Source organism: Balaenoptera borealis (genome assembly GCF_965194805.1).
Source record: "Balaenoptera borealis genome assembly, chromosome: 1".
In the NCBI taxonomy this organism is placed as follows: Eukaryota; Metazoa; Chordata; class Mammalia; order Artiodactyla; family Balaenopteridae; genus Balaenoptera; species Balaenoptera borealis.
In genome coordinates this window covers 43,695,120-43,707,347 of record NC_138860.1, presented here as the reverse complement: position 1 = coordinate 43,707,347, position 12,228 = coordinate 43,695,120, and the positions used below count along the sequence as shown (strand labels likewise).

The following is a 12,228-nucleotide window of genomic DNA, read 5'->3' as shown; positions in this document are numbered from 1 at the left end:
AACAGACTGAAAAAAGTTTCTGTCACTTATTTGCTTTGTGACTGCCTTATTCTTTTTTTTTTTTCTGTAAAATGGAGATAATGATAGTACTTTCCTCACAGGGCTGTTCTGAGAATTATATCATTTGTGACCTGTAAAGGTGTAGAATTGTCTGACACACAGTAAGAACTCAATAGGTATTAGTTACTATCATTAGCATAGTTACTCTCTGAAGAGTCAGGAAAAGCATCTTTCAAGTGTGAGAGCATGCGTGGAGATATGGACGGGGAAGGGTTAAGCAAGATGGACCCGTTACCTCATCATTTTGCACCTGGATCCCTGCTGTAGGCTGTGAGTTGGTGCCCTTGCCTCCACCATATCTCTTTCTAATCTTTTCTCCCTGCTGTGGTCAGAATCTAACCCTCCTGAAAACCTTCCAGTGGCTTCCCACAGCTTCCCACAGCCTTCAGAATGAAATTCCAGCAACTGGCAAGATATAGAGGCTCTTCAATTGCATGTTTCTTCAGGTTCATGTTCTATCTTGCTTCCACATTTTATGAGTCTAGTTCCCAGCCTTTTACTTCCGTGTTCCCCCAAACAGGGCAAGCTCTCCAATGCTGCCATCTCTTTGCACAAGATCTTGCTCCCTGACCCAAGTCCGTCTGGCTAACTTCCACTCATCATTCAGAACTCCTTCCAAGACTGAGCATTACCTTCTCTCTCTTTTCTACTCTCAGAGGAACATCTCTGGACTCCTTCCAGCACCAAGTTCATCCTTTTATAATTCTTATTTCACTGTATTACACTCATTGGTTTTCTGGCATGTTCATTCTCCTTTGAAATCAGGGTCTATATCTTTCACTTCCTAGATCCCAAAGTTTTGGACCATGTCCCAACATATAGCAGATGTTTTAATAAATGTTTGAAGAATACATAAATGAGTTTGGGATCAGCAAACTTTACTCCTAAAAATACTAAAAGATTTTCAAAGCAGGCCTTTGGTGTAAACAAGCTTTCTGTGATCTTATTTGCACAGATACCCAACTAGCTATCACTTAATAGTGCTGAACCAAACTTCCGCCCATCCCACATCTAAGGATCATGAGTACTGGCTTAAAGATTTTATTTTGTATTTCAGGCTTAGGGTTCTTGTAGATTCTATGTTTGTCCTCCCTTCCTTCTTAGAGCTGGCCTTTTTGAAGCTTGATACCATATTTATTTTCCCACTGTGTTCCACCTACAGGTAAATACCGGATGTTGTAGAGTTGCTAAGGTACTAGCCACACAATTCAGTGAGTTTGGCTCATGAGCTGATCACGTGTCTTGTTTATAACTCAAAGGGTTTAAACTGATCTGAAGTGGTACTTAAAAAAAAAAAAGGCTGTAGCTTTTAAAACCAATAAGAGTATCTTTGTTTATTGCACAGGACTCATCTCTCCTCTTTAAAGTCCACACTCTTATCTGTGTCTTTGGTTTCCAGCATAATGCTTTGATTCCCTGAGAGAAATTTCTAGCCTTTTGAACGGGCTTAGAGAATTAACTCTGTCAGAGACCTGTGTAGTACTTAATGAAAGCCACGTATTGGCTAGAGCAGAAAGGAAGAATGTTACCATTAAAATCATAATATCCTGTTGAAGATTGTTAGCATCTATTATTATACTGTAAAATTACTTTAAACTGCCTAATAATTTATAAATAATTTTTTAGAGTTTAAAATCAGTGTTTACAAAGTGAATCAGCTACATGTATTCTAACACACAATGTAAAGCAATTATACTCCAATAAAGATGTTAAAAAAAAAATCAGTGTTTACTTAAAGCTTCTATAACCTTAAGATTATTTTCTTCTAAAAATAAAACAAACACTAATAAATCCTTCTTTATCCCAACTATCCCTTGACTATTTCCTAAATAATATGTCCTCAAAGAAACAGGCTGAGCCACTGTTAGTTAATTACTTAAAACTAATTACAAGGACAACTATTTTTTATTAGAGAAAGATAGTACTTCTGGAAGATTTTTAAAGAAATCCACTTTCCTTTTAAATCCACTCAGTTATCCAAACTAACTCTTAAAATATTTTTTTGAAGGCCTCAAGATTTAATGTCAGTGAATTAATTAACTTTTAATCCACAGACTATTTGCATATTTGACAGACTATCATAAATTTTTTTAAGCTGCATGAATGGTTTTCAAATCCCACATCAATAATACAATTAAAAAACTTGTTCTTTGGAGGTTTTTTCTTTTAAAAGGGACATTGAAACTTAATTTGAAAAATAAACTATATAAACACTCGAGAGACTCACTTAAAACTAATTTCAAATTTTAAAGTATGTCAAATCTCATTCATTTTACATGGATGCTTAAAGCAGATGCTTCAAAACATTTTGAGAATATGCAAAGGCCATATTGTTTGAAGGTGATAACAGATGAATCCATTAATAGTAAACTTTCACTCTCATACAAGCTAGTTAACATGTTACCACATCTTCAATGACTGGGTGATATACACAAAGTTTTATGTATAAACAGAATTATTTCTAACAGAAGAAATAAGTTTATTGCCCATCATTAGAGCTGTGGTATAATAAATCATAATATATATGCATTGTTGAATATTACATACAAATTAAAAACAGTTTTTGAAGATATTTTAATGGTATGGTAAAATGTTCTCAATCTGATTAATGAATATTTAAAGGGCTTAGAAATTGAGCATGGTACATAGCATGATATACAAATCAGCTACTATAATATCAATGTTTTAAAAGATGATAAATCAGAATATACAACATGCTTCCGATTTTGTACTAGATCTATTTCTATTAATATATGGTTGTGTGATCCAAATTTTCCTAATATTCATGTCTTCTGTAATCAGAAAACTTATTTAGAATTTTAAAAAAAATTTTATATCTACAAATCTATCACCTTCTAGTTGCACAATCATATATTCTTAAACTTAATATTTAGCTTAAATAGCTAAATGTCTCTCTAAATTTATTCCTTCGTATTTTTATATCCTCACAAATAGTGATAAACTTAAGAAATCAGATTCTGTGTTAATATTATTAGCCTCAGATTGATCAGGTAATTTGTATTCAGTAAACATCTAAGGCATCAGAATGAAGAATGAGTTTCCATTTAACATGGTAGAATGGGTTACAAAAGCAACTTACATGACACGTCTGTAGAGAAAATGTACATTCATAATTTTGTCTAAAACTGCTCTAATCTTCCTCAAATCCCTTACCTGCTACATGGCATGAGAAAAAAGAAGGAAGGAAAGAGGGAAGGAAGGAAGAAAGGAAGGAAGGAAGGGAGGGAGAGAGGGAGGGAGGGAGAGAGGGAGGAATGAATTGAGTTCAAGTCAGTTTAAGAGTCCACCTGAGCCAATAATTTATACCAGACACCTAGATATTACTGGGCCTTTGGGAATATTTGCTCTGTCCTTCAGACACTTATCTTCTCCTTGCTTCTTTCAGAGATGGTGTCTAGGGCACAGGAAAATGTCTACCTCATCTCTTGGTTTGGGAGGAAGGAGGCCATGGAGGAGGGCAGGCTCCTCCTTTGTTGTGGATTAGTTGATCCCCTGAAGTATCATTAGGCTGGTCTCTACCAGAGCATTCTGCTGCTATCAACTCTTGACTCCTCTGGTCAATACACCTAGAGTCTCTATTCTTTCTGTCAGTTGGGGCCCAGGCCCTGCCTGCTTACTCAGCCTCACCTCAGCTCTGGCTGGCTGGCACTGCAGACCCTCTGAGTCTTGGCCAAGTCTCCAGGCCCCAGGCTGGGTCTGCCGGCTCTCACCTCAGGGAAACTGAAGCCAGGCTGTACCCTGCAATCTATATAAATATCTAGATTACAGAGTCCCAAGGCACACTGATCACACTGATTTGGCCTGTCAACTGTGTTGGGCCCTAAGCCCACCTCTCCGTGTTGCCTCAGCACCTCCGTGCATGAGGATCAGCCTATCACAGAAGGGGAGCAGGCCCAGAGAACGAACGTCTGCCGCGGGTGTTCCCTAGGCCTCTGCAGCACACACCCCTGCAAGCCCCACGGTTCAGACCAAAAGGGTGCATTTCTGACTTTCTACCTCCCATATCTTCTTACTATTTTTCTTCCCCTTCTCTAGGGCTAGATTAGATGGATTTTTCTTCTACTTCATCTTTTGTCTATCACAGATTGCCTATATATAAAATTCTGTGATCTAGTTTGGCCAGGCCTGGCATTTTGGACTGTTAAATGGGAGTTGTAGACATTTAGAGAATCCTTTTTCTTTCAACAGCCTCTGGCTTTTAAAGCCACTGATTTGCTGCGACTCTGTTTTGAAAGTCATAAAATAAATGATATTTTTTTTCTTTCCTTAATAATCTTAATCCTCACTTCACCCCAAGGCAGGTAGATGCCTTGAGTTTTTTGTACATTGAAAGTAAAACATAAAATAAAATCATATTAATTTTTTTCTAAGTAGTATTTCTTATTATTTTTATCACTACTGACTTAGCAAATTTTACTCATTATTAACTTATCAAGTTAGAAGAGGGATGGAAAAGCTTTCTGAATTAACAGCTTGATTGGAATGCTGATTACCTGTAAAGAGTTTCAAATACTGGCAAGGATTCTGTATTCAGAGGCTGAATCATTAATTTAACAGATTATGAATTGAGTTCCTATTATATACTAGACATAACTCTTGGCACCAGGAGAGATTTTGTAAACAAGACAGGCATGGCCTCTGTACTCTTGGAGCTGAAATTCTTGAGACAAGGAGACATACATATATAAATACATGATACATACATACACACACAAACCAGAAAAACAGAAGTGAGAAGGGCCTATGTGAAGAAATAAAGTAGTGTACTGTGACCCAAGAGACTGGGTGACTTTTACGTGGAGTGGCAATCTAAAGCTGCTCAGAGAGTGACTTTTAAGCAAAACTCAGAATGACAAGAAGAAGTCTGGCAAATGAAGATAAGAAAGAAAAGACAGAGCCATTTGAAAGGCCCTAAAGGGGAAAAATCACAACTTGGCAAGTTCAAGAAACAGGGAGAAAAACATCTTCAGTGTGGCTTGAGGGTAAATGGCAAGGAGAAAAATAGAATGAAAATTGGAATGCTCAATGGAGGCGATTATGTAGGGTTTTGTAAACAAGGAGAAAGGATTTGGATTTTATACATGCACAAAGGGAGGCCATCAGATGGTTTTAATGGGGAGAATGATTTTATCTTTGGAGAAAGATTGAGGGAGGCAAAAGCGGAAGCAAAGCTTATTTTAGAAAACCTGGTGATTGCCAAAGGTGGCTCGGGCTACTGAGAAATAGTAGTATAAATACTACTATAGTATTACTAAAGTAGTAGTATTACTAAAGTATAGCATTACTGAAGTACTACTAAAGTAGTAGTCTTTATACTACTATACTTGGGCTAGTAGTATAAAGAAAGTGGATGAATTTAGTACAAGTTTTGGAGGTAAAATTAACAGGACTTATTGATGAATGAGAGAAAGAGGAATCAAGAATAATTTCTTTGCTTTTGGCATTTTCTGAAAAGATACATAGAGTGAGCATGTATCCATTCCCAATCTGCATAACTAATGGTCCTGAATTCTGTCTTTAGTTCAGTTAAGTAAGATGCAATTCTGTCCCTCCTAGAAGGGAAAGAAGGTGGTAAGTATCACAGACGTGAGGAATGAGTACCTCTGGCAGCCTGTGAATAGGTAAATGACAAGTATCTATCTGGTGGAGGGGCAAGGAGGCCATCATGGGGAAGAGAAAGAGATGCTATTCCTTGAAGAGGGTTGGAGCAAAGCTTCAACTGAGTCCACCTGGCATTTGAAAAATCAATCTCTTTCATGTTTGCTTTTTCCCTTTTTACTCCCCATGTTCTATTTTCCTATTCCCCAGGCTTCTTCTCCATCTCTTTATTTTTCTTACTTCTTAAACTTTGCTAATTTTGCCCTTCATCATCATCATCATATCGTAATCATCATCATCACCATCACTGCCAGCATTATTTATTATTAAACCAGCACACATTTATGATCTGAATTACTCCTTGAAACCTCCCTGGGGGAGATGTGATAGCCCCCTTGACAGGTACCCTGGGCTTGGCAAGACAAAGCAGTTTGCGCAAGGCTAGGTTACCAGGCCAGGAAGTGGCAGAGCCGAGTGTGAAAACAGGTTTGTCTGCCTCTGTGTCCTCGGCCTGAGCTCTCTTGCTCTGTGGCTCCTCCCTCTTTCCTTCACACTCACTGCCCTTTCTCTCCTGTCCCTCTCTCCATCTCTTTCTCCCATTCCGCTTGTCATCCCCTGGCCTTCCCCTGGCCTGTTTGTCTCCCTTTCTTCTGTCTCCTCTCCTGTTTCCTTCTTCTACTCTAGGCAGACTGCCTTGCCTATTCCCTCTGTCCTATCTGGCTATTACTAATCTGAAATTTGGTATTATTACAAATAGAAAATAGAAGTCGAGGACTATTAGAGCTGAGAGAACTTCAGGAGCAGAGCCAAGACTTCAAAGCAGGTCAATGTAGCTTCTATTCCACAACACCACTGCTCCTAACACGTACAGGCCGAGGCAGGCGCCATCTTTTTTCATTGTCACCTGTGTGGGTCCTGCCTTGGCTCTCACACCCAGGGTCGTGCCATTTGTGGAGACTATTCTCTCTGCCCTGACCTCTAGTCCAGTCCCTCTGCACGTGTGGGACCTTTGTCACATACCCAACCAGGGTTATAAGCTCTTAAAAGTTCACTTTTCATCTCACCCACCATGTATAATTCAAAATGAGAATAATACTAAGCCAAAAAGAAAGGGCAAGAATGTTCAAAAAATTGTGATTATCCTATAATATTTCTATGCTTAAATACACAAAGCTCAAATTCACTCCAAAAAATATTTGTACCTCTGGTTTGCTATTGCCCCAGGCACAGGCTTATTCAGACTATGGGGTAATCCAACTACATAATGCAGATAGCTGGCTAAGAACAGGTTAGGAAATGAGCAACAGTGTAGAAATCCAAAAAGGAGTAATATAGACAAGTAACGAACTTATTTATCACCCGCTCTGTGCTAGACAAGTGATAAGCTGTTTACATTCAGTTCTTCCAGCAAACATTTTAGATAATTACTAATATGATTCCTATTCTACTGATGAGTCTCTAGGATAGCAAGTTTTCCAGGAGTTGGATCTGGTTCTATTGACTCCACAGCCTGAGTGAGAGTTTAAGGCACATCCTGCATTACAAACCTAGTACGGATGCTTCTTGCTTACTAATGTTTATGCATTAAAACATTAAAATAACTATGGTATTATCTTAACCTCCTTCTCTTTTTCTAAACAAACTTTCAGAGGATCATTATGTCAGCACTTCATCTCAAGTCAGCACTTTGGATACACACTAGTAATAAATATAGTTGCTATGAAACAACTATTCTAGATATCCTTACGCTCCTAGCTTTCCATGTTTTTTTTAGTATTTGATAAGCCAGTCCTTCAGGTAATATGACACATTTTAAGAAATTAAACACAGAGTAATTTATCTTTGATGTGGTCTTAGGCTTTAAATGCATGCTTTAGGATTTGCAACCCGTAAGCCATTGTATATAAAACAGAAATTTCTAGTAATTTGCTATGCCACCAGACAGGAATCCTTCAAGGACAGTGCAATGTATGATCACTGAATTTACAGTTCCATGGGAATGGACTGTAGCCATTCCTCAGCTAGGTCAGTAGGTCAATGAAGGTGACAAGAACGCCTACTATAGGCCCAATGAACATTCCTACCAGACACAGAAATCCAGCCAGAAAGTAGTTTAAACCACAATGAAGGGAGGATGGGAGGGAAGTTTGGAGAGAAGAAAGGCTAGAAATCTTGTCTGTCTTCCCCATTCAAGTGAGGAAAAGTAAGACCCAAAAGAAATAGGAAACTGCAGAGGGCATTCTGGGAGCCTGTTTTTACTTCCTCATAATAAAATCAAAGCTCTTCAAATAGTAACTGTAAGAGCATGTCCCTTTCCTCTGCTGTCCCACCCAAGCTTCTGAGAATATCCCTGTAACTATGGAAGCAGTTCTTTAGGAATGCCTTCTTGTATCTTGTTGAAAACCAATGAGCAGTGCAATATTCATTTGTTAGTCCTTTTTCATGGCTTGTGGAAATATGTGTCTTATTCTCTCTGAAATGGGAAGATATTCTGAGCACGTAGTGAGTATTTCTAATCCCAGACAGTTATTGGGAAATATAAAACACTTGTCTGAAGGTAGTATAAAGACACCCAGACACTGACAAATCTTAAGTCTTTTGTTCTTCTGTTTACTCAGGAATAATGGTAATATTCTTTAAGAGACAGAGGGCCATAGACATTTCTTAACATAATATGAACTAATTATTCAAGGTCAAACTTGCAGAATTCTGATGTATTTTAGATTTAATGATAAATTAGGATATTCACATAATATGCTGAAATAAGCAGTTCATCCAATCCAATTACCATGAAATTTCAATTCTATGTTCCTTGTTTAAAAGAGTGATCTTACACTTGAATCGTGCACTCAACATTCAAATTAGTGCTTTCAAGATATGATTTCATGAACAGTCATAGTATTTGGTAAAGACAAGTAAAAACAAACCTAGAGCAAAGAACACACTAGAAAAAATGAAAAATGGTTTAAAGTACGTGTGCACTGAGAATCATCTTTCTGAGCAAGTTTTGATTGGTTTATATGGAAAAAGCCTAAAAAGCCCTCTCTTATAACTCAAAAAATGTCCCCAGTCAGGCAATAGTTTGTCTTTGCATATTTTTGTGGTTTGCATTATCACTTGCTATTATAGAAAGACATGCTAGTGACCTTGACACAAAACTTGCAGACTTTTCCTGGTGCACAATAACTCATGGTTGGTGCCTTCTTGGCCCCGGCAAATCTCAGAACACTGGGTGTGCAATGTAGCCTATAGCGGAACCAACCATCTCCAGTGGGCATTTGGTACATATCTGGGGAAGCTAAGTTACACTGAACAGAATATAGCACATTTTATACTCATGTGATGAATTACGGTTTCCTGGTGGAGGGATGGTGCCGAAAACAAAGCAGCTTTTGAGACCTCTCAAAAGTATTTCAAATTGGCCTGGGGGTTTCAGCAGTCAGAGCTAAAAATAAGAAGCTGTGTATAAGCCTTTCTGACCTGGAGGAGAAAGACTCAAAACTCCCTTGAACAGTCTCCTAACTATCCAGTTCCCCTCCACCAAGGAAAGTGACATTGACAACTCTTATTAAGGGAAATCTCAGCAACCACTGAGTTCTTTAATCATGGAATTAATACTAACAAATTGAAAAGCTCAAAAAATATAATTGCAGCTAACAAATTATAGATTTTATGGTATCTATGCTATCATTTATTTAAGGTGGAGGGCCATTTTGATTTACTAAGGAAAGACAGCTTTGAAAAGTAGCAATAAAACAAAGAAATCAAAGCACAACAGCCAGGGCTGTACTTAGTTCACAAATATCTATCTAACACTTTATTTCTACTTTTGTAATCTAGAAGCACAATGAAGAAGAGAGAAAGTATTCATTTATATTTCCATTGCCTCTTTACCAGAATTTCCTAGTTGTAATTGTGATTTGAGTTCAAGCATGGAAACATCACTTTTTCAGGTGAATTTCTGTCCAAAAAAAAGTACATTGAACATCTTCCACAAGTTGTTATAATTTGCCTTGTCCACTTAATCTCTTCCTGCTTGTTTGTTCATTCATTCACTGCTCATTCAACAAACTTCCCAATGTCTAACCTCACATCCTCATCCACACTAGGACCTCAAATATTTTTCAGCTGATTGATTTCTGATACCCTCCTACCTATTTCAGGAGACAGGCAGCGAGCATCCTGCCTGAGAGGAATTTAGTTTTCCACGTCTCTCCATGGATATATTCTTCATTCCTCCGTTGTATAGATGGGAGCCTCAAGCTCATCATTAAATGGCTAAACCCAGAAATACAAACATCAAAAACCCTGCAAGTGAAAACATGAGAAGCTCGCATCCCTCTGGGTTGGGAGGAAACAAGTAACCTATCACTCATTTCTTGCATCTACCCAGCCGACTATAACATACCTACCATTTACAGAAAAGAGAGGAATCTAGCACATTGGCAAAAACTCAGAGAAATACCTACACTACAGTATGCTACTTAATTCTACGTGATGGTCACAATGCAAAACTGTTCCTCCTCCCTTCCTTCTCATCACAAAACTAATGACTAATGAACACCATTCATGGTTGATGCCCCAAACCTAGGAATCATCATTGATTCCTCTCCCACAACATCTAATCCAGGATTTCTCAGCCTTGGCCCCAATGACATTTTGGGTTGAATAAGTCCTGTTGTGGGGTTGCTGTCCTGTTCACGGCAGGATATTTAGAGCATCCCTGGCCTCTACATGCTAATAGCACTTCCCCAGCCATCACAAACAAAAATGTCCCCAAACATTTTCAAATATCCCCTGGGAGAGGGGTGTGAAAATCATTCCCAATTGGGCACCACTGAACCTAAAAGCAAATCCTGAAAGCTGAAATTCCAAAATTTATCTTGAATCTAAATCTACCATCTGACCCAGATCTAAGCTCTCACCACTCACCTGGACCACTGCAATAGCTTTTCACTGCAACCTCTTCAGTCCATTTTCTGCTCTATTGTCAGCATCATCTTTTTAAAATCTCAATCACATTATATCGTTTTTCTTCTTAAAATCTTCTAATGGCTTCTCACCATTCTGGGAACTGCTCACCATATTATCTCTCAGCACTCTCCCCTTATTCATGGTTCTCTAGTTTCATTGGCTTTTATACTATTTTTCAAACCTGCCAGGTTTTCCCACTTCGGGACATTTATATACTCTCCTTGGAATGCTGACTCTTTCATAGTATTCAAGGGTTTGTTCAAATATCATTTCTCAGCGAGTTCTTCCAGAACCATTCTATGTAAATAAACTCCCCTCTCCCCCAAATACTATATACCATTACCCTATATTAATTGTATTATAGTCACATCTATCATTTTTATTTGGATTTATATTATTTTTCATTTTTTACTTTTCATTTATATTACTTTTCATGTTCATTTTACATATTTAAAATAATGTATGATTTTTATATTATTAAATCTACTCAAAGCAATCCAAAGGTTTCTTATCTCACCCAGAGTTAAAGCAAAAGCCCTTCCAGTTACCTGCAAGACCCTGAATGATCTGGACCACTACTACCTACCCGACGTGATTTCCTAACATTCGCCTCTCAAAACGACCCACACGCTGGCCTTCCTTCTGTTCCCAAACATGCCCAGCACATGCCCACTTTAGAGCCTTTGCACTGGCTGCTTTCCAGCCTGTATCCCAGATGTCCCATGACTCTCTCTCACATCTGCTAGGTTTCTGGTCAAGTGTCCTCTCGTTAGAAGGGCTGGTCTTGACTACATTATACAAAATAGTAAGAAAGAAAAAGCAGCCCTTGTGTACCATCAGCTTGGAGCTATCCTAGCTCTAACAGCCAGGCAAATATATTTTCCTCTTGAATTATAAACAATTTTACAGAACACCAACATTAGACAAGGCTACTCTGTGATGTGATGGATCAAGACAAAAACAAGTGCACCCTGTAACTGTGTGTGAGTGGAGACCGCGAGAGAGAGAGAGAGAGAGAGAAGAGAGAGAGAGAAAGAGAGAGAGAGAGGAACACTGTCAAACACTCTCCTTTCTCCTAACATGAGTGACTGCTCCATCTTTATCAATTTCAGCCATAGCTCCACTTTGTCCCCCCCCACCTTACATATAAAGTTATTAAGATTATTAAGCAAATCATAGAATTGCTTTGACTTTCTAAAAGTACCCAATCAAGAGCAAAGCCCCACTTCCTTGAAAGTTCTCCAAAATCACCTAACACAACCTCAAGTCCAGTAATAAACCCTTCTTAACAACCTCTTGAGACATTCCACAGTTCCCTATGGTGTGCAGTCTCCCTCACTGCTACGAGTTAATAAACACAACATTGTTCAACTACAGGTGTGTTTATGTTGGATTTTGCCTGGAGAGCATCAACAATAACATCACCCAACCCCAACAAGCATACTCCATGACTTTAAGTAAAATGTCAATATACACCAGTTTGCTGGGAGAATCCAAGTGTACACTTCTTGTTTATGTATGCCACTTGGTCAGTGCCATCTGTCACCCTCAAAGATGTCCCAGTTTGGAAGATAA

General features: G+C 38.4%; 1 protein-coding gene across 2 annotated transcripts in view; it reads right to left on the bottom strand.

The window, feature by feature from the left end:
• Positions 1–12,228, bottom strand: part of KCNK2 (potassium two pore domain channel subfamily K member 2) — a 243,378-nt gene that overhangs the window by 179,103 nt on the left and 52,047 nt on the right. The window contains exon 1 of one of the 2 annotated variants that reach the window (XM_082401939.1): positions 296–11,662. The exons of the other annotated variant lie outside the window; for it this stretch is intronic. The gene's annotated coding sequence lies outside the window, so the exon portion shown is untranslated. Of the gene's footprint in view, positions 1–295; positions 11,663–12,228 lie in introns of those variants that run through there. 2 annotated transcript variants of the gene reach the window in all.